Source organism: Pseudophryne corroboree, unplaced genomic scaffold, assembly GCF_028390025.1.
Source record: "Pseudophryne corroboree isolate aPseCor3 unplaced genomic scaffold, aPseCor3.hap2 scaffold_541, whole genome shotgun sequence".
In the NCBI taxonomy this organism is placed as follows: Eukaryota; Metazoa; Chordata; class Amphibia; order Anura; family Myobatrachidae; genus Pseudophryne; species Pseudophryne corroboree.
This window is the reverse complement of record NW_026970142.1, coordinates 411,280-432,442: the sequence shown is the minus strand read 5'-3', so window position 1 is coordinate 432,442 and position 21,163 is coordinate 411,280. Positions and strand designations below refer to the sequence as shown.

Here is a 21,163-nt window from a genome sequence, read left to right as displayed (position 1 = left end):
CAGATCTTCCTCTAGCCTTGTTCTTCTTTCGAGAGTTTCCTTGTGCTGCCTCAGTTGGATCTCCTTCACTTGACAGGGGGGTGCCCGAGCAGCGACCCTCCCCAGCTCTAGCCCAACTCCTACTTACCTGCCAGGTGAGATACTATGATCATGAAGGTGCTTCTCCCAGGGCAAGGCTCACCCATTGCACTCTGGGTGTGCTGCCCCTGCGATTTCCCCAAATGTGGGAAACTTGACTGCATAATTTGTGTTTCCCCTGGTCAGGTCTCGTATAATTCAGATCTCTTTGTCTCAGGTCTCTCTCCTGCCTAGTTTGCTGTCTGTTTCCACTTCTCTTTTCTTGAGCCGCTCCCTTCTATGCCCTTGCGCACTATCCTGACTTCTCCTCCTTTCTGCTTACTTTGTGCCTTCCAACGCACAATGCGAACTACAGGTAGTGCTGCAGGGCCCACACCCTTTTACTTGCCTTACAGAGCAGCTCTGGAGCTGTTACAGTGCCCAGCTGCTGCAAGAAATCAGCTTGAATGCTTCAGGGGCTGGGGCATAGCCAACATGAGCCCCACACCGAAGGAGGGTGGAGGTGTTTAATGCAAACTAGGGGTCAGCCAAGTGCTGCAAAAGGCCACCATGCCCTGCACGCCCCTTTTCTCTTTTCATATGCAGACGAGGGTTGAAGCCAACTTTGACCCACTGCTTGGATGACATCACCATATGCAAATCTATTTGCTGCAGGCCTTCCCCCAGGAATGCTTGCACTAGTTGTTGCATTTGGTTTGTTGTTTGGGGGTGCTTCAGTATTAGGCAGCCTTCTGCCCTCCCATGTTCATCTGAAAATATGTGTTCTCCCTGCAGTTGTTGTCCCCAGATGAGAGTTCCCTTGTGCTGCCTCAGTTGAATCTCCTTTACTTGACAGAGATGTGCCTGAGCAGCGGCCCTCCGCAGCCATATCCCAAATCATACTTATTTTGCATAGGAGATACCATTGTTATGAAGATTGTTCTCCCAGGGTGCGGTTCATTCATTGCACTCTGGGTATGCTGAACCCTGTGATTTCCCCAAATGTGGGAAACTCGACTGCATTATTTGTGGTAGTGGTGGACTGTGTTTGTGCTTTCCTCTGGTCAGCTCTGGTTAAAGTCAGATTTCTTTGTCTCAGATCTTCCTCTAGCCTTGTTCTTCTTTCGAGAGTTCCTTTGTGCTGCCTCAGTTGGATCTCCTTCACTTGACAGGGGGGTGCCCGAGCAGCGACCCTCCCCAGCTCTAGCCCAACTCCTACTTACCTGCCAGGTGAGATACTATGATCATGAAGGTGCTTCTCCAAGGGCAAGGCTCACCCATTGCACTCTGGGTGTGCTGCTCCTGCGATTTCCCCAAATGTGGGAAACTTGACTGCATAATTTGTGTTTCCCCTGGTCAGGTCTCGTATAATTCAGATATCTTTGTCTCAGGTCTCTCTCCAGCCTAGTTTGCTGTCTGTTTCCACTTCTCTTTTCTTGAGCCGCTCCCTTCTATGCCCTTGCGCACTATCCTGACTTCTCCTCCTTTCTGCTTACTTTGTGCCTTCCAACGCACAATGCGAACTACAGGTAGTGCTGCAGGGCCCACACCCTTTTACTTGCCTTACAGAGCAGCTCTGGAGCTGTTACAGTGCCCAGCTGCTGCAAGAAATCAGCTTGAATGCTTCAGGGGCTGGGGCATAGCCAACATGAGCCCCACACCGAAGGAGGGTGGAGGTGTTTAATGCAAACTAGGGGTCAGCCAAGTGCCGCAAAAGGCCACCATGCCCTGCACGCCCCTTTTCTCTTTTCATATGCAGACGAGGGTTGAAGCCAACTTTGACCCACTGCTTGGATGACATCACCATATGCAAATCTATCTGCTGCAGGCCTTCCCCCAGGAATGCTTGCACTAGTTGTTGCATTTGGTTTGTTGTTTGGGGGTGCTTCAGTATTAGGCAGCCTTCTGCTCTCCCATGTTCATCTGAAAATATGTGTTCTCCCTGCAGTTGTTGTCCCCAGATGAGAGTTCCCTTGTGCTGCCTCAGTTGAATCTCCTTTACTTGACAGAGATGTGCCTGAGCAGCGGCCCTCCCCAGCCCTATCCCAAATCATACTTATTTTGCATAGGAGATACCATGGTCATAAAGATTGTTCTCCCAGGGTGAGGTTCATTCATTGCATTCTGGGTATGCTGACCCCTGTGATTTCCCCAAATGTGGGAAACTCAACTGCATTATTTGTGGTAGTGGGGGACTGTGTTTGTGTTTTCCTCTGGTCAGCTCTGGTAAAAGTCAGATTTCTTTGTCTCAGATCTTCCTCTAGCCTTGTTCTTCTTTCGAGAGTTCCATTGTGCTGCCTCAGTTTGATCTCCTTCACTTGACAGGGGGGTACCCGAGCAGCGACCCTCCCCAGCTCTAGCCCAACTCCTACATACCTGCCAGGTGAGATACTATGATCATGAAGGTGCTTCTCCCAGGGCAAGGCTCACCCATTGCACTCTGGGTGTGCTGCTCCTGTGATTTCCCCAAATGTGGGAAACTTGACTGCATAATTTGTGTTTCCCCTGGTCGGCTCTCGTATAATTCAGATCTCTTTGTCTCAGGTCTCTCTCCTGCCTAGTTTGCTGTCTGTTTCCACTTCTCTTTTCTTGAGCCGCTCCCTTCTATGCCCTTGCGCACTATCCTGACTTCTCCTCCTTTCTGCTTACTTTGTGCCTTCCAACGCACAATGCGAACTACAGGTAGTGCTGCAGGGCCCACACCCTTTTACTTGCCTTACAGAGCAGCTCTGGAGCTGTTACAGTGCCCAGCTGCTGCAAGAAATCAGCTTGAATGCTTCAGGGGCTGGGGCATAGCCAACATGAGCCCCACACCGAAGGAGGGTGGAGGTGTTTAATGCAAACTAGGGGTCAGCCAAGTGCTGCAAAAGGCCACCATGCCCTGCACGCCCCTTTTCTCTTTTCATATGCAGACGAGGGTTGAAGCCAACTTTGACCCACTGCTTGGATGACATCACCATATGCAAATCTATTTGCTGCAGGCCTTCCCCCAGGAATGCTTGCACTAGTTGTTGCATTTGGTTTGTTGTTTGGGGGTGCTTCAGTATTAGGCAGCCTTCTGCCCTCCCATGTTCATCTGAAAATATGTGTTCTCCCTGCAGTTGTTGTCCCCAGATGAGAGTTCCCTTGTGCTGCCTCAGTTGAATCTCCTTTACTTGACAGAGATGTGCCTGAGCAGCGGCCCTCCGCAGCCATATCCCAAATCATACTTATTTTGCATAGGAGATACCATTGTTATGAAGATTGTTCTCCCAGGGTGCGGTTCATTCATTGCACTCTGGGTATGCTGAACCCTGTGATTTCCCCAAATGTGGGAAACTCGACTGCATTATTTGTGGTAGTGGTGGACTGTGTTTGTGCTTTCCTCTGGTCAGCTCTGGTTAAAGTCAGATTTCTTTGTCTCAGATCTTCCTCTAGCCTTGTTCTTCTTTCGAGAGTTCCTTTGTGCTGCCTCAGTTGGATCTCCTTCACTTGACAGGGGGGTGCCCGAGCAGCGACCCTCCCCAGCTCTAGCCCAACTCCTACTTACCTGCCAGGTGAGATACTATGATCATGAAGGTGCTTCTCCAAGGGCAAGGCTCACCCATTGCACTCTGGGTGTGCTGCTCCTGCGATTTCCCCAAATGTGGGAAACTTGACTGCATAATTTGTGTTTCCCCTGGTCAGGTCTCGTATAATTCAGATATCTTTGTCTCAGGTCTCTCTCCAGCCTAGTTTGCTGTCTGTTTCCACTTCTCTTTTCTTGAGCCGCTCCCTTCTATGCCCTTGCGCACTATCCTGACTTCTCCTCCTTTCTGCTTACTTTGTGCCTTCCAACGCACAATGCGAACTACAGGTAGTGCTGCAGGGCCCACACCCTTTTACTTGCCTTACAGAGCAGCTCTGGAGCTGTTACAGTGCCCAGCTGCTGCAAGAAATCAGCTTGAATGCTTCAGGGGCTGGGGCATAGCCAACATGAGCCCCACACCGAAGGAGGGTGGAGGTGTTTAATGCAAACTAGGGGTCAGCCAAGTGCCGCAAAAGGCCACCATGCCCTGCACGCCCCTTTTCTCTTTTCATATGCAGACGAGGGTTGAAGCCAACTTTGACCCACTGCTTGGATGACATCACCATATGCAAATCTATCTGCTGCAGGCCTTCCCCCAGGAATGCTTGCACTAGTTGTTGCATTTGGTTTGTTGTTTGGGGGTGCTTCAGTATTAGGCAGCCTTCTGCTCTCCCATGTTCATCTGAAAATATGTGTTCTCCCTGCAGTTGTTGTCCCCAGATGAGAGTTCCCTTGTGCTGCCTCAGTTGAATCTCCTTTACTTGACAGAGATGTGCCTGAGCAGCGGCCCTCCCCAGCCCTATCCCAAATCATACTTATTTTGCATAGGAGATACCATGGTCATAAAGATTGTTCTCCCAGGGTGAGGTTCATTCATTGCATTCTGGGTATGCTGACCCCTGTGATTTCCCCAAATGTGGGAAACTCAACTGCATTATTTGTGGTAGTGGGGGACTGTGTTTGTGTTTTCCTCTGGTCAGCTCTGGTAAAAGTCAGATTTCTTTGTCTCAGATCTTCCTCTAGCCTTGTTCTTCTTTCGAGAGTTCCATTGTGCTGCCTCAGTTTGATCTCCTTCACTTGACAGGGGGGTACCCGAGCAGCGACCCTCCCCAGCTCTAGCCCAACTCCTACATACCTGCCAGGTGAGATACTATGATCATGAAGGTGCTTCTCCCAGGGCAAGGCTCACCCATTGCACTCTGGGTGTGCTGCTCCTGTGATTTCCCCAAATGTGGGAAACTTGACTGCATAATTTGTGTTTCCCCTGGTCGGCTCTCGTATAATTCAGATCTCTTTGTCTCAGGTCTCTCTCCAGCCTAGTTTGCTGTCTGTTTCCACTTCTCTTTTCTTGAGCCGCTGCCTTCTATGCCCTTGTGCACTCTCCTGACTTCACCTGTCTGCTTACTTTGTGCCTTCCAACGCACAATGCAAACTACAGGTAGTGCTGCAGGGCCAACACCCTTTTACTTGCCTTACAGAGCAGCTCTGGAGCTGTTACAGTGCCCAGCTGCTGCAAGAAATCAGCTTGAATGCTTCAGGGGCTGGGGCATAGCCAACATGAGCCCCACACCGACGGAGGGTGGAGGTGTTTAATGCTAACTAAGGGTCATCCAAGCGCCGCAAAAGGCCGCCATGCCCTGCATACCCCTTTTCTCTTTTCATATGCAGATGAGGGTTCCAGCCAACTTTGGCCCACTGCTTGGATGACATCACCGTATGCAAATCCGTCTTCTGCAGACCTTTTCCCAGGAATGCTTGTACTAGTTGTTGCATTTGGTTTGTTGTTTGGGGGTGCTTCAGTATTAGGCAGCCTTCTGCTCTCCCATGTTCATCTGAAAATATGTGTTCTCCCTGCAGTTGTTGTCCCCAGATGAGAGTTCCCTTGTGCTGCCTCAGTTGAATCTCCTTTACTTGACAGAGATGTGCCTGAGCAGCGGCCCTCCCCAGCCCTATCCCAAATCATACTTATTTTGCATAGGAGATACAATTGTCATGAAGATTGTTCTCCCAGGGTGAAGTTCATTCATTGCATTCTGGGTATGCTGACTCCTGTGATTTCCCCAAATGTGGGAAACTCGACTGCATTATTTGTGGTAGTGGGGGACTGTGTTTGTGCTTTCCTCTGGTCAGCTCTGGTAAAAGTCAGATTTCTTTGTCTCAGATCTTCCTCTAGCCTTGTTCTTTTTTCGAGAGTTTCCTTGTGCTGCCTCAGTTGGATCTCCTTCACTTGACAGGGGGGTGCCCGAACAGCGACCCTCCCCAGCTCTAGCCCAACTCCTACTTACCTGCCAGGTGAGATACTATGATCAGGAAGGTGCTTCTCCCAGGGCAAGGCTCACCCAATGCACTCTGGGTGTGCTGCTCCTACGATTTCCCCAAATGTGGTACACTTGATTACATAATTTGTGTTTCCTCTGGTCGGCTCTCGTATAATTCAGATCTCTTTGTCTCAGGTCTCTCTCCAGCCTAGTTTGCTGTCTGTTTCCACTTCTCTTTTCTTGAGCCGCTCCCTTCTATGCCCTTGTGCACTATCCTGACTTCTCCCGTCTGCTTACTTTGTGCCTTCCAACGCACAATGCAAACTACAGGTAGTGCTGCAGGGCCCACACCCTTTTACTTGCTTTACAGAGCAGCTCTGGAGCTGTTACAGTGCCCAGCTGCTGCAAGAAATCAGCTTGAATGCTTCAGGGGCTGGGGCATAGCCAACATGAGCCCCACACCGAAGGAAGGTGGAGGTGTTTAATGCGAACTAGGGGTCATCCAAGCGCCGCAAAAGGCCGCCATGCCCTGCACACCCCTTTTTTATTTTCATATGCAGACGAGGGTTGAAGCCAACTTTGACCCACTGCTTGGATGACATCACCATATGCAAATCCATCTGCTGCAGGCCTTCCCCCAGGAATGCTTGCACTAGTAGTTGCATTTGATTTGTTGTTTGGGGGTGCTTCAGTATTAGGCAGCCTTCTGCCCTCCCATGTTCATCTGAAAATATGTGTTCTCCCTGCAGTTGTTGTCCCCAGATGAGAGTTCCCTTGTGTTGCCTCAGTTGAATCTCCTTTACTTGACAGAGATGTGCCTGAGCAGCGGCCCTCCCCAGCCCTATCCCAAATCATACTTATTTTGCATAGGAGATACCATGGTCATGAAGATTGTTCTCCCAGGGTGAGGTTCATTCATTGCACTCTGGGTATGCTGACCCCTGTGATTTCCCCAAATGTGGGAAACTCGACTGCATTATTTGTAGTAGTGGGGGACTGCGTTTGTGCTTTCCTCTGGTCAGCTCTGGTAAAAGTCAGATTTCTTTGTCTCAGATCTTCCTCTAGCCTTGTTCTTCTTTCGAGAGTTCCCTTGTGCTGCCTCAGTTGGATCTCCTTCACTTGACAGGGGGTGCCCGAGCAGCAATCCTCCACAGCTCTAGCCCAACTCCTACTTACCTGCCAGGTGAGATACTATGATCTTCACTGTTAGGGCAATCAGGATGTGGAATTCCCTGCCAGGGAAGGTGGTAATGGCGGACTCTGTAATTGGATTTAAAAAAGGAATGGATACATTTCTGAATGAAAAAGCTATCCAAGGTTATAATACTTAAAATATCAACATGGTTAATCCGGGGGTAACATGAGTTATAGTAGCTAACTAGTCATAAAACATTATTCAGCAAGTATGTAGAATCATCACAACTTAAAACAGGTTGAACACGATGGGCAATTTGCCTCTATTCAACCTCAAAAACTATGTTACTATATGTTACTATATTACTATGTTACTGTAGTATACAGAACACCACAATGTAATGAGCAGTGATAGTGAGCACTGATGAGGATACTAGAACTGACACTGAGCAGCAAGATGCAGCACTGGACTATTAGTAATGTACTGTAGTATGCTGAGCACCACAATGCAGCACAAGACAATGAGCAGTGATACTGAGCACTGATGAGGATACTACTGAGAACTGACACTGAGCAGGAGAGACACACTACTAGTATTACTGAGCAGCAATAAGTAACCACTGATACTGAGCACTGATATTGAGATTTCCACTGAGAGAACATAGCCACGTCCTCTCCGCTCTCTCTTCAATGCACGAGTAAAAATGGCGGCAACGCGCAGCTCTTTATATGGAATCCGAATCTCGCGAGAATCCGACAGCGGGATGATGACATTTTCCCTTGTTCAGGTTTTCCGAGTCAGGCGGGAACAACCGAGCCTGCCTCGGACCAGTGTAAACCACGTGGAGTTCGTCGGGAATTCGGTTCTCGGAGAACCGAACCCGCTCCTCTCTACCTTATACCCATCAATTTTTTTATTTTCAATCTAAGCCCCTGCAGTTTTCTGTAAGCATCTGCTTCGCTATGATGATCAACAAGTCACAAGGGCAAACACTCAGGGCTTGAGGCGTAGATCTTAGGACCAGCTGCTACAAGCATGGCAGAGGTGTCACTATCACTGGTGACACCCAGAGAGGTGGCGAGGGAGATTGTAATGCAGTGCGCGCAGATAAGCAGTGCAATGGTAAAAAGGAGGCATGGTTTCATAGGTAGGGGCGTGGCCTGGTGGCCTGAATCTACATTTTGTTGCTCCGGGTGTCCCGGGGGTTGGGGGCTGCACCCGGGGACTAGTGTGTGTGCGGTGCTGGCTCCTGCACAGTGACAGGGCATGGCCACCCAGCATGACGCCTCCATTCTTGACCATGCTGTAATTGCAGTCGCACTGCAGTTCAGCGTGATCATAAAAAATGGTGTAGCCTCCTGCTGGTGCAGACTGTATGTGCGCGCAGGAAGCCGCCACCATTTTTGTGATCACAGCGGCTGAATGTGATGTCATACAGCCGCTGTGACCACGCCCCCTGTGTCTCCTCCGTTGCAGACCCCATTTTGAAGCCTTGCCCCCGCACCGCTCCATCCCTGACTTGGAAATGGAGTGTTGCTGACCCCCCTCTCCCCCCCCCGCCCCGATTGACAGGCAGAGGCGATCGCATTCTCTGCGGGGTGCCGCAGAAAATGCAGGCACATGCGTATGCTGTTAGCAAATTTTGCAGTTGGATCGCTTATTGTGATTGCATTCCAACCTGAATCAGGCCCTATTACCTATCACAATGCGCTGCGGGCAGTACAAAATTGGGTTAATATAGGAGTAAAACTCCCAGACCTGTGCTCCTTAACTGTACCTGGTGGCTAGTGGAGCGGCTGCCCAGTAATCAGTGTCCACGCCAGTGCGCACACGGTCCACCCCCTACGGCCACGCTCCCCTTCATCAGCGGCCTCGTGATCCGGAAGGGCGGTGTGTGTGTGACTGACCTTAGGAAGAAACTGGAGCCTCCGCTGCAGTGACCCAGCAACCAGGGCACGGGAGTATACAGCGCCGCTGGGAGTGATGAAGCTGCAGTAAAGATGTCTGTTAGACCTAGCCTGCTGCAGCCCTTGTAGATTCTCATAAAACAAGTTCTTCTTTTCTTGTCAAAATTAATAGCTAAGAATAGGCTGCCTGAGGCAGGCCCCTGTTAAGTGGCCTGCTACTGAAGGCACCAACTACAAACTGAGCTCCCTGTTCATGGAAGCGGGGTTATAGAGGAGGATGCGCTGAGCATCTTGGGAACAGTCAAAAGCTTTGAGCCGGTTGGTGCCTCAGATCAAGATCCTACTCTACACCCCAATGTGAATCCTTGTGGAGTCCAGTGTACCCCACAGAAGAAATTAATGTGTCACACCCATTGGCAGCAACCTTAGAATAGCTGCTGACGGGCACAATTGAGAAAGGAAGGGGGGGGGGGGACATTTGAATCCAGCACATAGATGCAATTCAAATATGTAATTTGTACCTTCCTATTTTAAAATATAATGGATGAACCTCACCCTGTGAGAACAATCTTCATGATCAAGAGATCTCATATGCAAAATAAGTATGAGTTGGGATAGGGCTGGGGAGGAGATTCAACTGAGGACGCACAAGGGAACTCTCGTCTGGGGACACCAACTGCAGGGAGACCACATCTGTTCAGATGAACATGGGAGGGTGGAAGGCTGCCTAATATTGAAGCACCATCAAATATCAAACCATATGCAACAACTAGTACAAGCATTCCTGGGGGAAGGTCTGCAGAAGACGGATTTGCATACGGTGATGTCATCCAAGATGTGGGCCAAAGTTGGCTGGAACCCTCATCTGCATATGAAAAGAGAAAAGGGGCATGCAGGGCATGGCGGCCTTTTGCGGTGCTTGGATGACCCCTAGTTCGCATTAAACACCCCCACCCTCCTTTGGTGTGGGGCTCATGTTGGCCATGCCCCATCCCCTGAAGCATTCAAGCTGATTTCTTGCAGCAGCTGGGCACTGTAACAGCTCCAGAGCTGTTCTGTAAGGCAAGTAAAAGGGTGTGGGCCCTGCAGCACCACCTGTAGTTCGCATTGTGCGTTGGAAGGCACAAAGTAAGCAGACGGGAGGAGAAGTCAGGATAGTGCGCAAGGGCATCCTTTTCTCTTAGTCCGTAGAGGATGCTGGGGTCACATTAAGAACCATGGGGTATAGACGGGATCCGCAAGAGACATGGGCACTTTAAGACTTTCAAAGGGTGTGAACTGGCTCCTCCCTCTATGCCCCTCCTCCAGACTCCAGTTATAGGAACTGTGCCCAGGGAGACGGACATTTCGAGGAAAGGATTTATTGTTAAACTAAGGTGAGCATCTTACCAGCTCACACCTTAAGCATGCCGCAGAACGTGGCATTCAACAGAACACAAGCCAACGGCATGAACAATTGCAGCAAAAAGCTGACCAGAACCATAACATAACATGTGTATAACCACAAGTAATAACTGCAGACACAGTATGGACTGGGACGGGTGCCCAGCATCCTCTACGGACTAAGAGAAAAGGATTTACCAGTAGGTATTAAAATCCTATTTTCTCATACGACCTAGAGGATGCTGGGGTCACATTAAGAACCATGGGGTTATACCAAAGCTCTTGAACGGGTGGGAGAGTGCGTACGACTCTGCAGCACCGAATGACCCAACTTGAGGTTATCATCAGCCAAGGTATCAAACTTGTAAAACTTAGCAAAAGTGTTTACTAAATAGCTGCTCGGCAAAGTTGCAATGCCGAGACTCCCCGACCAGCTGCCCAGGATGAACCCACCTTTCTAGTAGAATGGGTCTTCACCTAATTCAGTAATGGCAATCCTGCCATGGAATGAGCATGCTGAATCTTACCACAGATCCAGCGCATAATGGTCTACATGGAAGCAGGACACCCAATCCTGTTGGGAGCATACAGGACAAACAGAGCCTCTGTTTTCCTAATCTGAACCGTTCTGGTGACATAAATTTTCAAAGTTCTGACCACAGCCAGAGACTTTGACTCAACGAAGGTGTCAGTGGCCAAAGGCACCATGTGGAAAGATGAACCACCTTCGGCAGAAATTGTTGACGTGTCCTCAATTCTGCTCTATCTTCATGAAAGATCAAATAAAGGCTCTTGTGATACTGCATGGTTTGTACTGTTTTCCATGTGCTCCCAGATCTTTCAAGCAAGTAGCATGGTCAAGAAAGTTCTGTTTGAAAAGAAACAACATTTACTGTCATTGTTATAGAATTTGGGAGAAAAAACAAGAAGAAATCTGCACTGTTGACGCACTGGACAGAATGAATGAATCATAAAATATAACCTTTATTAAGTATGTATTAAAATTGGATAAATATTAATATTATTATCCCAAACTGCAGTGAAACATAAATGTTAAAATCACAGAACTAACATACATGTGCATAAGAAGAATAAAGAGATGTGAAAAAAAGGTTTAAAAAGCGTGTCCGTGTGTGATTATTTTTGAAGGCACAACCCTGGCGGGGTTGTTTATATAGATATATATGTTGCTAATAATCACTTTCTAGCGTAATGTTATTAAATAGCTGTTAGTATCTATGTCGTCAGGTACCACTGGGTCGTATCCTATATACTCCCTTCACTCAATAGGGGTTACCTCCCGGGAAGCCATCCCCATTGGCGAATTTGTGGGGGTGATTGAGTATAACCGGTAAGCTAACCTCCAATTTGTGGGGTGCTTAGGTAGATGGGGATCACTTATTTCTCTGTGTCCCCTAAGACTATATTCCTAAATTCAATACCACAGGGGGATAGCTTTCTATATCGGATAAGGAATCACTTGATAGGGAAATCTCTATGGATCATGGAAAGATCATATTTATTAATATCCAAACTAAAAAAATGATGAATAGCTTTAATTTAGCTGTTTAGATATAGTTAATTGGCGAGATATACCAACAGGTGCGGTTGCCTTAAGGAATATGGCAATTCCAATATAAATAGCAGCCCTCCTTCATATAATCAGCCAGATCTTATTAAATCTGGTCCAGATATAGCCGTTCAGATATACTTAATTGACAACATATATCAATCGGTGGGGTTGCCTTAAGGAATATAGCAATTCCAATTCTCATATAAATAGCAACCTTCCTTCATATATTCAGCCAGATCTTATTTAATCTGATCTAGGCGTAGGCAATAATGCTTTCCTTAGAGGTATAGCCACCTCAATTCTTATTAAGAAGCAAAGTGTCTGTCATAATGGTTTATCCAATTCATCTAAGAAATAATATATTCCATGTGTCAGAGATTCATTACTCTCTATTTACACTGTTAAAGAGTTAATTCTTATTATGTTACAGTGTAATGAAATTATCATATAGGGAGATGTGGCAATTCCATGTGCTATATATATAATAACCCTTAGTGGTCCAGATTCCACAATGAGGAATTTTCTTATAAACAGCTGAAACACACAGCTGTTTGACTGACTTCCAAATATATCTATCTCACTTTGTAACAGTCTTATGATAGAGAAACTGTTACATATTCGGTCACTTAGTTATCTAAAGGTAAACAGACTCAGTGTGAGGGTAATATAATATATCAAATGCGCTGTCAATAATCGTGGTAACTGGTGTAATAATGTGGTATATTGAGTATGCTAGTAAGGCATATAACTGCTCTCCAGCCTTTAAGTGTTACCAATCAATTTGTTACACTGTAAAGGATTTATGGTGTCCTGTTAGGACATGCAGCTGCTAGGCTGACTCAAAGATTTATCCATTTGTAACAATTATGTAACAGTTATATACATGTTACTGGTATTACATAGAAATAGTATGACACAGGCCAGCAGTCCCATGTGTCTAGATTCCACAATAGGAGATTTTCTTTGTCTTATAAACTGCTGGAACACACAGCTGCTAGACTGACTTCAAATATATATATTACTTTGTAACAGTCTTATAGTAAAGAGACTGTTACACACTGTCATTTAGTTATCTCAAGGTTAGCAGATTCTGTGTGAGGATAGTGTTCTTTTAGAACATGCAGCTGCTAGGCTGACTCATAGAAAATGTATCCATTTGTAACAAATGACACATACAGCATTAAATTAATATCTATAGCAGCCCATGTGACATCTCTACTCTTATCATAATTGTCTGGTTATTGCCAATCTGGACAGCAGGAGTGATATATATTCACTAGTCCCAATATCCCATCATATAAATATACCCACACTGATATACTTTCTTATCAAGAGTTATTAGTAGCTATCTGTATGCACTTTAGACATTGTAATTGCTAAGTGACATCATATCTAGTGTATTCCTTTCTTATAGCTCAGCTTCTATTCCCTATTAGTGGAGACTAACAGCTAACATCATAATCATATATTTTTGTTTTATAACATTTCACATGAGTCAAATACACGCGGACACGCCGTGCCCTACACATGTGTTTCACTGCATCTATGGCAACTTACATTAAAGCTAACAAGAAAGCACACTCGTTCTGTCTTTAAACTGATAAAAGAAACCCCAATAATATGGGGCATGCAAAAATTGAGATAAAACTCAGTTTTGCTCCTCTCCACGGAAATCTTTAATAAAAGGCGAAATATTTGTTAGTTCTGAAGAGAAACCAGAGCATGACCAAGATTCCACCTGTCGCCTGAGTGCCATGCCAGCAGTTCTCATTGAGCTCAAAGTGAGCACCCAATTTGAAAGAAAGAAAGCAGATTTCTCACCAGGCTTCCCCTAGCTATAAACATGGTTTGTACTCTTTTCCATGTGTTCCCAGATCTTTCAAGCAATTAGTATAGTCAAGAAAGTTCTGTTTGAAAAGAAACAAACATTTACTGTCATTTCTATGCAAATGAGCTTACATTAAAGCACACTCGTTCTATCTTTAAACAGATAAAATAAAACCCCAATAAGATGGGGCATGCAAAATTTGAGATAAAACTCAGTTTTGCTCCTCTCCACGGAAATCTTTAGTAAAAGGCGAAAGATTTGTTCGTTCTGAAGAGAAACCAGAGCATGACCAAGATTCCACCTGTCGCCTGAGTGCCATGCCAGCAGTCCTCATTCAGCTCAAAGTGAGCACCCAATTTGAAAGAAAGAAAGCAGATTTCTCACCAGGCTTCCCCTTGCTATAAGCATGGTTTGTACTCTTTTCCATGTGCTCCCAGATCTTTCAAGCAAGTAGCATGGTCAAGAAAGTTCTGTTTGAAAAGAAACAGACATTTACTATCATTGTTATACAAATAAACTTACATTAAAGCCAACAAGAAAGCACACTCGTTCTGTCTTTAAACTGATAAAAGAAACCCCAATAATATGGGGCATGCAAAAATTGAGATAAAACTCAGTTTTGCTCCTCTCCACGGAAATCTTTAATAAAAGGCGAAAGATTTGTTCATTCTGAAGAGAAACCAGAGCATGACCAAGATTCCACCTGTCGCCTGAGTGCCATGCCAGCAGTCCTCATTCAGATCAAAGTGAGCGCCCAATTTGAAAGAAAGCAGATTTCTCACCTGGCTTCTCCTTGCTATAAGCATGGTTTGTACTGTATTCCATGTGCTCCCAGATCTTTCAAGCAAGTAGCATGGTCAAGAAAGTTCTGTTTGAAAAGAAACAAACATTTACTGTAATTTCTATGCAAATGAGCTTTCATTAAAGCACACTCATTCTATCTTTAAACCGATAAAAGAAAATCCAAAAAGATGGGGCATGCAAAAATTGAGGTAAAACTCAGTTTTGCTCCTCTCCACGGAAATCTTTAGTAAAAGGCGAAAGATTTGTTCGTTCTGAAGAGAAACCAGAGCATGACCAAGATTTTCATCTGAAAATATGTGTTCTCCCTGCAGTTGTTGTCCCCAGATGAGAGTTCCCTTGTGCTGCCTCAGTTGAATCTCCTTTACTTGACAGAGATGTGCCTGAGCAGCGGCCCTCCCCAGCCCTATCCCAAATCATACTTATTTTGCATAGGAGATACCATGGTCATGAAGATTGTTCTCCCAGGGTGAGGTTCATTCATTGCATTCTGGGTATGCTGACCCCTGTGATTTCCCCAAATGTGGGAAACTCGACTGCATTATTTGTGGTAGTGGGGGACTGTGTTTGTGCTTTCCTCTGGTCAGCTCTGGTAAAAGTCAGATTTCTTTGTCTCAGATCTTCCTCTAGCCTTGTTCTTCTTTCGAGAGTTCCCTTGTGCTGCCTCAGTTGGATCTCCTTCACTTGACAGGGGGTGCCCGAGCAGCAATCCTCCACAGCTCTAGCCCAACTCCTACTTACCTGCCAGGTGAGATACTATGATCTTCACTGTTAGGGCAATCAGGATGTGGAATTCCCTGCCAGGGAAGGTGGTAATGGCGGACTCTGTAATTGGATTTAAAAAAGGAATGGATACATTTCTGAATGAAAAAGCTATCTAAGGTTATAATACTTAAAATATCAACATGGTTAATCCGGGGGTAACATGAGTTATAGTAGCTAACTAGTCATAAAACATTCAGCAAGTATGTAGAATCATCACAACTTAAAACAGGTTGAACACGATGGGCAATTTGCCTCTATTCAACCTCAAAAACTATGTTACTATATGTTACTATATTACTATGTTACTGTAGTATACAGAAAACCAAAATGCAATGAACAGTGATAGTGAGCACTGATGAGGATACTAGAACTGACACTGAGCAGCAAGATGCAGCACTGGACTATTAGTAATGTACTGTAGTATGCTGAGCACCACAATGCAGCACTGAGCACTGATGAGGATACTACTGAGAACTGACACTGAGCAGGAGAGACACACTACTAGTATTACTGAGCAGCAATAAGTAACCACTGATACTGAGCACTGATATTGAGATTTCCACTGAGAGAACATAGCCACGTCCGTTCCGCTCTCTCTTCAAAGCACGAGTAAAAATGGCGGCAACAAGCAGCTCTTTATATGGAATCCGAATCTCGCGAGAATCCGACAGCGGGATGATGACATTTTCCCTTGTTCAGGTTTTCCGAGTCAGGCGGGAACAACCGAGCCTGCCTCGGACCAGTGTAAACAACGTGGAGTTCGTGGGGAATTCGGTTCTCGGAGAACCGAACCCGCTCCTCTCTACCTTATACCCATCAATTTTTTTATTTTCAATCTAAGCCCCTGCAGTTTTCTGTAAGCATCTGCTTCGCTATGATGATCAACAAGTCACAAGGGCAAACACTCAGGGCTTGAGGCGTAGATCTTAGGACCAGCTGCTACAAGCATGGCAGAGGTGTCACTATCACTGGTGACACCCAGAGAGGTGGCGAGGGAGATTGTAATGCAGTGCGCGCAGATAAGCAGCGCAATGGTAAAAAGGAGGCATGGTTTCATAGGTAGGGGCGTGGCCTGGTGGCCTGAATCTACATTTTGTTGCTCCGGGTGTCCCGGGGGTTGGGGGCTGCACCCGGGGACTAGTGTGTGAGCAGTGCTGGCTCCTGCACAGTGAAAGGGCATGGCCACCCAGCATGACGCCTCCCTTCTTGACCATGCTGTAATTGCAGTCGCACTGCAGTTCAGCGTGATCATAAAAAATGGTGTAGCCTCCTGCTGGTGCAGACTGTATGTGCGCGCAGGAAGCCGCCACCATTTTTGTGATCACAGCGGCTGAATGTGATGTCATACAGCCGCTGTGACCACGCCCCCTGTGTCTCCTCCGTTGCAGACCCCATTTTGAAGCCTTGCCCCCGCACCGCTCCATCCCTGACTTGGAAATGGAGTGTTGCTGACCCACCTATCCCCCCCCCGCCCCGATTGACAGGCAGAGGCGATCGCATTCTCTGCGGGGTGCCGCAGAAAATGCAGGCACATGCGTATGCTCTTAGCAATTTTTGCAGTTGGATCGCTTATTGTGATTGCAATCCAACCTGAATCAGGCCCTATTACCTATCACAATGCGCTGCGGGCAGTACAAAATTGGGTTAATATAGGAGAAAAACCCCCAGACCTGTGCTCCTTAACTGTACCTGGTGGCTAGTGGAGCGGCTGCCCAGTAATCAGTGTCCACGCCAGTGCGCACACGGTCCACCCCCTACGGCCACGCTCCCCTTCATCAGCGGCCTCGTGATCCGGAAGGGTGGTGTGTGTGTGACTGACCTTAGGATGAAACCGGACCCTCCGCTGCAGTGACCCAGCAACCAGGGCACGGGAGTATACAGCGCCGCTGGGAGTGATGAAGCTGCAGTAAAGATGTCTATTAGACCTAGCCTGCTGCAGCCCTTGTAGATTCTCATAAAACAAGTTCTTCTTTTCTTGTCAAAATTTATAGCTAAGAATAGGCTGCCTGAGGCAGGCCCCTGTTAAGTGGCCTGCTACTGAAGGCACCAACTACAAACTGAGCTCCCTGTTCATGGAAGCGGGGTTATAGAGGAGAATGCACTGAGCATCTTGGGAACAGTCAAAAGCTTTGAGCCGGTTGGTGCCTCAGATCAAGATCCTACTCTACACCCCAATGTGAATCCTTGTGGAGTCCAGTGTACCCCACAGAAGAAATTAATGTGTCACACCCATTGGCAGCAACCTTAGAATAGCTGCTGACGGGCACAATTGAGAAAGGAAGGGGGGGGACGACATTTGAATCCAGCACATAAATGCAATTCAAATATGTAATTTGTACCTTCCTATTTTAAAATATAATGGATGAACCTCACCCTGTGATAACAATCTTCATGATCAAGAGATCTCATATGCAAAATAAGTATGAGTTGGGATAGGGCTGGGGAGGGTGGCTGCTCGGGCAGCCCCTCCCCCGTCAAGTTAAGGAGATTCAACTGAGGAAGCACAAGGGAACTCTCGTCTGGGGACAACAACTGCAGGGAGACCACATCTTTTCAGATGAACATGGGAGGGCGGAAGGCTGCCTAATACTGAAGCACCATCAAATATCAAACCATATGCAACATCTAGTACAAGCCTTCCTGGGGGAAGGTCTGCAGCAGACGGATTTGCATACAGTGATGTTATTCAAGCAGTGGGCCAAAGTTGGCTGGAACCCTCATCTGCATATGAAAAGAGAAAAGGGGCGTGCAGGGCATGGCGGCCTTTTGCAGTGCTTGGATGACCCCTAGTTCTCATTAAACACCCCCACCCTCCTTTGGTGTGGGGCTCATGTTGGCCATGCCCCATCCCCTGAAGCATTCAAGCTGATTTCTTGCAGCAGCTGGGCACTGTAACAGCTCCAGAGCTGTTCTGTAAGGCAAGTAAAAGGGTGTGGGCCCTGCAGCACCACCTGTAGTTTGCATTGTGCGTTGGAAGGCACAAAGTAAGCAGACGGGAGGAGAAGTCAGGATAGTGCGCAAGGGCATCCTTTTCTCTTAGTCCGTAGAGGATGCTGGGGTCACATTAAGAACCATGGGGTATAGACGGGATCCGCAAGAGACATGGGCACTTTAAGACTATCAAAGGGTGTGAACTGGCTCCTCCCTCTATGCCCCTCCTCCAGACTCCAGTTATAGGAACTGTGCCCATGGAGACGGACATTTCGAGGAAAGGATTTATTGTTAAACTAAGGTGAGCATCTTACCAGCTCACACCTTAAGCATGCCGCAGAACGTGGCATTCAACAGAACACAAGCCAACGGCATGAACAATTGCAGCAAAAAGCTGACCAGAACCATAACACAACATGTGTATAACCACAAGTAATAACTGCAGACACAGTATGGACTGGGACGGGTGCCCAGCATCCTCTACAGACTAAGAGAAAAGGATTTACCGGTAGGTATTAAAATCCTATTTTCTCATACGACCTAGAGGATGCTGGGGTCACATTAAGAACCATGGGGTTATACCAAAGCTCTTGAACGGGTGGAAGAGTGCGTACGACTCTGCAGCACCGAATGACCCAACTTGAAGTTATCATCGGCCAAGGTATCAAACTTGTAAAACTTAGCAAAAGTGTTTACTAAATAGCTGCTCGGCAAAGTTGCAATGCCGAGACTCCCCGACCAGCTGCCCAGGATGAACCCACCTTTCTAGTAGAATGGGTCTTCACCTAATTCAGTAACGGCAATCCTGCCATGGAATGAGCATGCTGAATCTTACCACAGATCCAGCGCATAATGGTCTACATGGAAGCAGGACACCCAATCCTGTTGGGAGCATACAGGACAAACAGAGCCTCTGTTTTCCTAATCTGAACCGTTCTGGTGACATAAATTTTCAAAGTTCTGACCACAGCCAGAGACTTTGACTCAACGAAGGTGTCAGTGGCCAAAGGCACCATGTGGAAAGATGAACCACCTTCGGCAGAAATTGTTGACGTGTCCTCAATTCTGCTCTATCTTCATGAAAGATCAAATAAAGGCTCTTGTGATACTGCATGGTTTGTACTGTTTTCCATGTGCTCCCAGATCTTTCAAGCAAGTAGCATGGTCAAGAAAGTTCTGTTTGAAAAGAAACAAACATTTACTGTCATTGTTATGCAAATAAACTTACATTAAAGCTAACCAGAAAGCACACTCGTTCTGTCTTTAAACTGATAAAAGAAACCCCAATAATATGGGCATACCTCCCAACTTTGTCGGCTCGCAAAGAGGGACACACGCGCGGCGAAGTCGCACGCGCTCCCAAAAAGGGCGTGGCCTAAGTAAAAAGGGGCATGGCTTCGCGGGAGGACCCGCGATCGCGAGTCACGCCCCCGTTTTCGGCACTGAGGGGGCATGCCCAGCGCTCTGTGAGCCGCTGGCATGCCACCTCTCCCTCTGACTTCAGTGAATAGACGCTGTGCGCACAGCGACTATTCACCGCTGCTCTGCTAAGCAGGGCAGCGACAGACAGAGCCTCCCAACTGTCCTCCCCACCGCGGGACACTGCGGCCCGCAGGTGGGACAGCGGGACAGTCCCCAAAAAACGGGACTGTCCCGCGAAAATCGGGACAGTTGGGAGGTATGATATGGGGCATGCAAAAATTGAGATAAAACTCAGTTTTGCTCCTCTCCACGGAAATCTTTAGTAAAAGGCGAAAGATTTGTTCGTTCTGAAGAGAAACCAGAGCATGACCAAGATTCCACCTGTCGCCTGAGTGCCATGCCAGCAGTCCTCATTCAGCTCAAAGTGAGCACCCAATTTGAAAGAAAGAAAGCAGATTTCTCACCAGGCTTCCCCTTGCTATAAACATGGTTTGTACTCTTTTCCATGTGCTCCCAGATCTTTCAAGCAATTAGTATGGTCAAGAAAGTTCTGCTTGAAAAGAAACAGACATTTATTGTCATTGTTATGCAAATAAACTTACATTAAAGCTAACAAGAAAGCACACTCGTTCTGTCTTTAAACTGATAAAAGAAACCCCAATAATATGGGGCATGCAAAAATTGAGATAAAACTCAGTTTTGCTCCTCTCCACGGATAATCTTTAATAAAAGGCGAAAGATTTGTTCATTCTGAAGAGAAACCAGAGCATGACCAAGATTCCACCTGTCGCCTGAGTGCTGTGCCAGCAGTCCTCATTCAGATCAAAGTGAGCGCCCAATTTGAAAGAAAGCAGATTTCTCACCTGGCTTCTCCTTGCTATAAGCATGGTTTGTACTGTATTCCATGTGCTCCCAGATCTTTAAAGCAAGTAGCATGGTCAAGAAAGTTCTGTTTGAACATAAATAAACATTTACTGTCATTTCTATGCAAATGAGCTTACATTAAAGCACACTCATTCTATCTTTAAACCGGTAAAAGAAACCCCAAAAAGATGGGGCATGCAAAAATTGAGATAAAACTCGGTTTTGCTCCTCTCCACGGAAATCTTTAGTAAGAGGCGAAAGATTTGTTCGTTCTGAAGAGAAACCAAAGCATGACCAAGATTTTTATCTGAAAATATGTGTTCTCCCTGCAGTTGTTGTCCCCAGATGAGAGTTCCCTTGTGCTGCCTCAGCTGAATCTCCTTTACTTGACAGAGATGTGCCTGAGCAGCGGCCCTCCCCAGCCCTATCCCAAATCATACTTATTTTGCATAGGCGATACCATGGTCATGAAGATTGTTCTCCCAGGGTGAGGTTCATTCATTGCATTCTGGGTATGCTGACCCCTGTGATTTCCCCAAATGTGGGAAACTCGACTGCATTATTTGTGGTAGTGGGGGACTGTGTTTGTGCTTTCCTCTAGTCAGCTCTGGTAAAAGTCAGATTTATTTGTCTCAGATCTTCCTCTAGCCTTGTTCTTCTTTCGAGAGTTCCCTTGTGCTGCCTAAGTTGGA

General features: G+C 46.7%; 21 non-coding genes across 21 annotated transcripts; 14 read left to right on the top strand and 7 right to left on the bottom strand.

The window, feature by feature from the left end:
- The first annotated feature begins 119 nt into the window (after positions 1 to 119).
- Positions 120 to 282, top strand: LOC135032184 (U1 spliceosomal RNA). The gene has a single exon (XR_010227737.1). It is a non-coding gene; the product is annotated as a U1 spliceosomal RNA (small nuclear RNA).
- Positions 283 to 956: 674 nt separating this feature from the next.
- LOC135032160 (U1 spliceosomal RNA) lies at positions 957 to 1,120 on the top strand. Its single transcript, XR_010227714.1, has one exon. It is a non-coding gene; the product is annotated as a U1 spliceosomal RNA (small nuclear RNA).
- Positions 1,121 to 1,272: 152 nt separating this feature from the next.
- LOC135032214 (U1 spliceosomal RNA) lies at positions 1,273 to 1,435 on the top strand. Its single transcript, XR_010227764.1, has one exon. It is a non-coding gene; the product is annotated as a U1 spliceosomal RNA (small nuclear RNA).
- Positions 1,436 to 2,109: 674 nt separating this feature from the next.
- LOC135032334 (U1 spliceosomal RNA) lies at positions 2,110 to 2,273 on the top strand. The gene has a single exon (XR_010227876.1). It is a non-coding gene; the product is annotated as a U1 spliceosomal RNA (small nuclear RNA).
- Positions 2,274 to 2,425: 152 nt separating this feature from the next.
- On the top strand, positions 2,426 to 2,588 carry LOC135032231 (U1 spliceosomal RNA). Its single transcript, XR_010227779.1, has one exon. It is a non-coding gene; the product is annotated as a U1 spliceosomal RNA (small nuclear RNA).
- Positions 2,589 to 3,262: 674 nt separating this feature from the next.
- On the top strand, positions 3,263 to 3,426 carry LOC135032159 (U1 spliceosomal RNA). Its single transcript, XR_010227713.1, has one exon. It is a non-coding gene; the product is annotated as a U1 spliceosomal RNA (small nuclear RNA).
- A 152-nt stretch (positions 3,427 to 3,578) lies between these two features.
- On the top strand, positions 3,579 to 3,741 carry LOC135032213 (U1 spliceosomal RNA). Its single transcript, XR_010227763.1, has one exon. It is a non-coding gene; the product is annotated as a U1 spliceosomal RNA (small nuclear RNA).
- Positions 3,742 to 4,415: 674 nt separating this feature from the next.
- Positions 4,416 to 4,579, top strand: LOC135032333 (U1 spliceosomal RNA). Its single transcript, XR_010227875.1, has one exon. It is a non-coding gene; the product is annotated as a U1 spliceosomal RNA (small nuclear RNA).
- Positions 4,580 to 4,731: 152 nt separating this feature from the next.
- On the top strand, positions 4,732 to 4,894 carry LOC135032230 (U1 spliceosomal RNA). The gene has a single exon (XR_010227778.1). It is a non-coding gene; the product is annotated as a U1 spliceosomal RNA (small nuclear RNA).
- A 671-nt stretch (positions 4,895 to 5,565) lies between these two features.
- LOC135032324 (U1 spliceosomal RNA) lies at positions 5,566 to 5,729 on the top strand. Its single transcript, XR_010227866.1, has one exon. It is a non-coding gene; the product is annotated as a U1 spliceosomal RNA (small nuclear RNA).
- A 152-nt stretch (positions 5,730 to 5,881) lies between these two features.
- LOC135032253 (U1 spliceosomal RNA) lies at positions 5,882 to 6,044 on the top strand. Its single transcript, XR_010227799.1, has one exon. It is a non-coding gene; the product is annotated as a U1 spliceosomal RNA (small nuclear RNA).
- A 671-nt stretch (positions 6,045 to 6,715) lies between these two features.
- Positions 6,716 to 6,879, top strand: LOC135032330 (U1 spliceosomal RNA). The gene has a single exon (XR_010227872.1). It is a non-coding gene; the product is annotated as a U1 spliceosomal RNA (small nuclear RNA).
- A 6,589-nt stretch (positions 6,880 to 13,468) lies between these two features.
- Positions 13,469 to 13,584, bottom strand: LOC135032303 (U5 spliceosomal RNA). Its single transcript, XR_010227845.1, has one exon. It is a non-coding gene; the product is annotated as a U5 spliceosomal RNA (small nuclear RNA).
- Positions 13,585 to 13,859: 275 nt separating this feature from the next.
- LOC135032270 (U5 spliceosomal RNA) lies at positions 13,860 to 13,975 on the bottom strand. Its single transcript, XR_010227812.1, has one exon. It is a non-coding gene; the product is annotated as a U5 spliceosomal RNA (small nuclear RNA).
- A 286-nt stretch (positions 13,976 to 14,261) lies between these two features.
- Positions 14,262 to 14,377, bottom strand: LOC135032291 (U5 spliceosomal RNA). Its single transcript, XR_010227833.1, has one exon. It is a non-coding gene; the product is annotated as a U5 spliceosomal RNA (small nuclear RNA).
- Positions 14,378 to 14,647: 270 nt separating this feature from the next.
- On the bottom strand, positions 14,648 to 14,763 carry LOC135032287 (U5 spliceosomal RNA). Its single transcript, XR_010227829.1, has one exon. It is a non-coding gene; the product is annotated as a U5 spliceosomal RNA (small nuclear RNA).
- A 144-nt stretch (positions 14,764 to 14,907) lies between these two features.
- Positions 14,908 to 15,071, top strand: LOC135032251 (U1 spliceosomal RNA). The gene has a single exon (XR_010227797.1). It is a non-coding gene; the product is annotated as a U1 spliceosomal RNA (small nuclear RNA).
- Positions 15,072 to 19,861: 4,790 nt separating this feature from the next.
- LOC135032305 (U5 spliceosomal RNA) lies at positions 19,862 to 19,974 on the bottom strand. The gene has a single exon (XR_010227847.1). It is a non-coding gene; the product is annotated as a U5 spliceosomal RNA (small nuclear RNA).
- Positions 19,975 to 20,260: 286 nt separating this feature from the next.
- LOC135032311 (U5 spliceosomal RNA) lies at positions 20,261 to 20,377 on the bottom strand. The gene has a single exon (XR_010227853.1). It is a non-coding gene; the product is annotated as a U5 spliceosomal RNA (small nuclear RNA).
- Positions 20,378 to 20,647: 270 nt separating this feature from the next.
- Positions 20,648 to 20,763, bottom strand: LOC135032292 (U5 spliceosomal RNA). Its single transcript, XR_010227834.1, has one exon. It is a non-coding gene; the product is annotated as a U5 spliceosomal RNA (small nuclear RNA).
- A 144-nt stretch (positions 20,764 to 20,907) lies between these two features.
- LOC135032343 (U1 spliceosomal RNA) lies at positions 20,908 to 21,071 on the top strand. Its single transcript, XR_010227885.1, has one exon. It is a non-coding gene; the product is annotated as a U1 spliceosomal RNA (small nuclear RNA).
- The last annotated feature ends 92 nt before the right edge of the window (positions 21,072 to 21,163 follow it).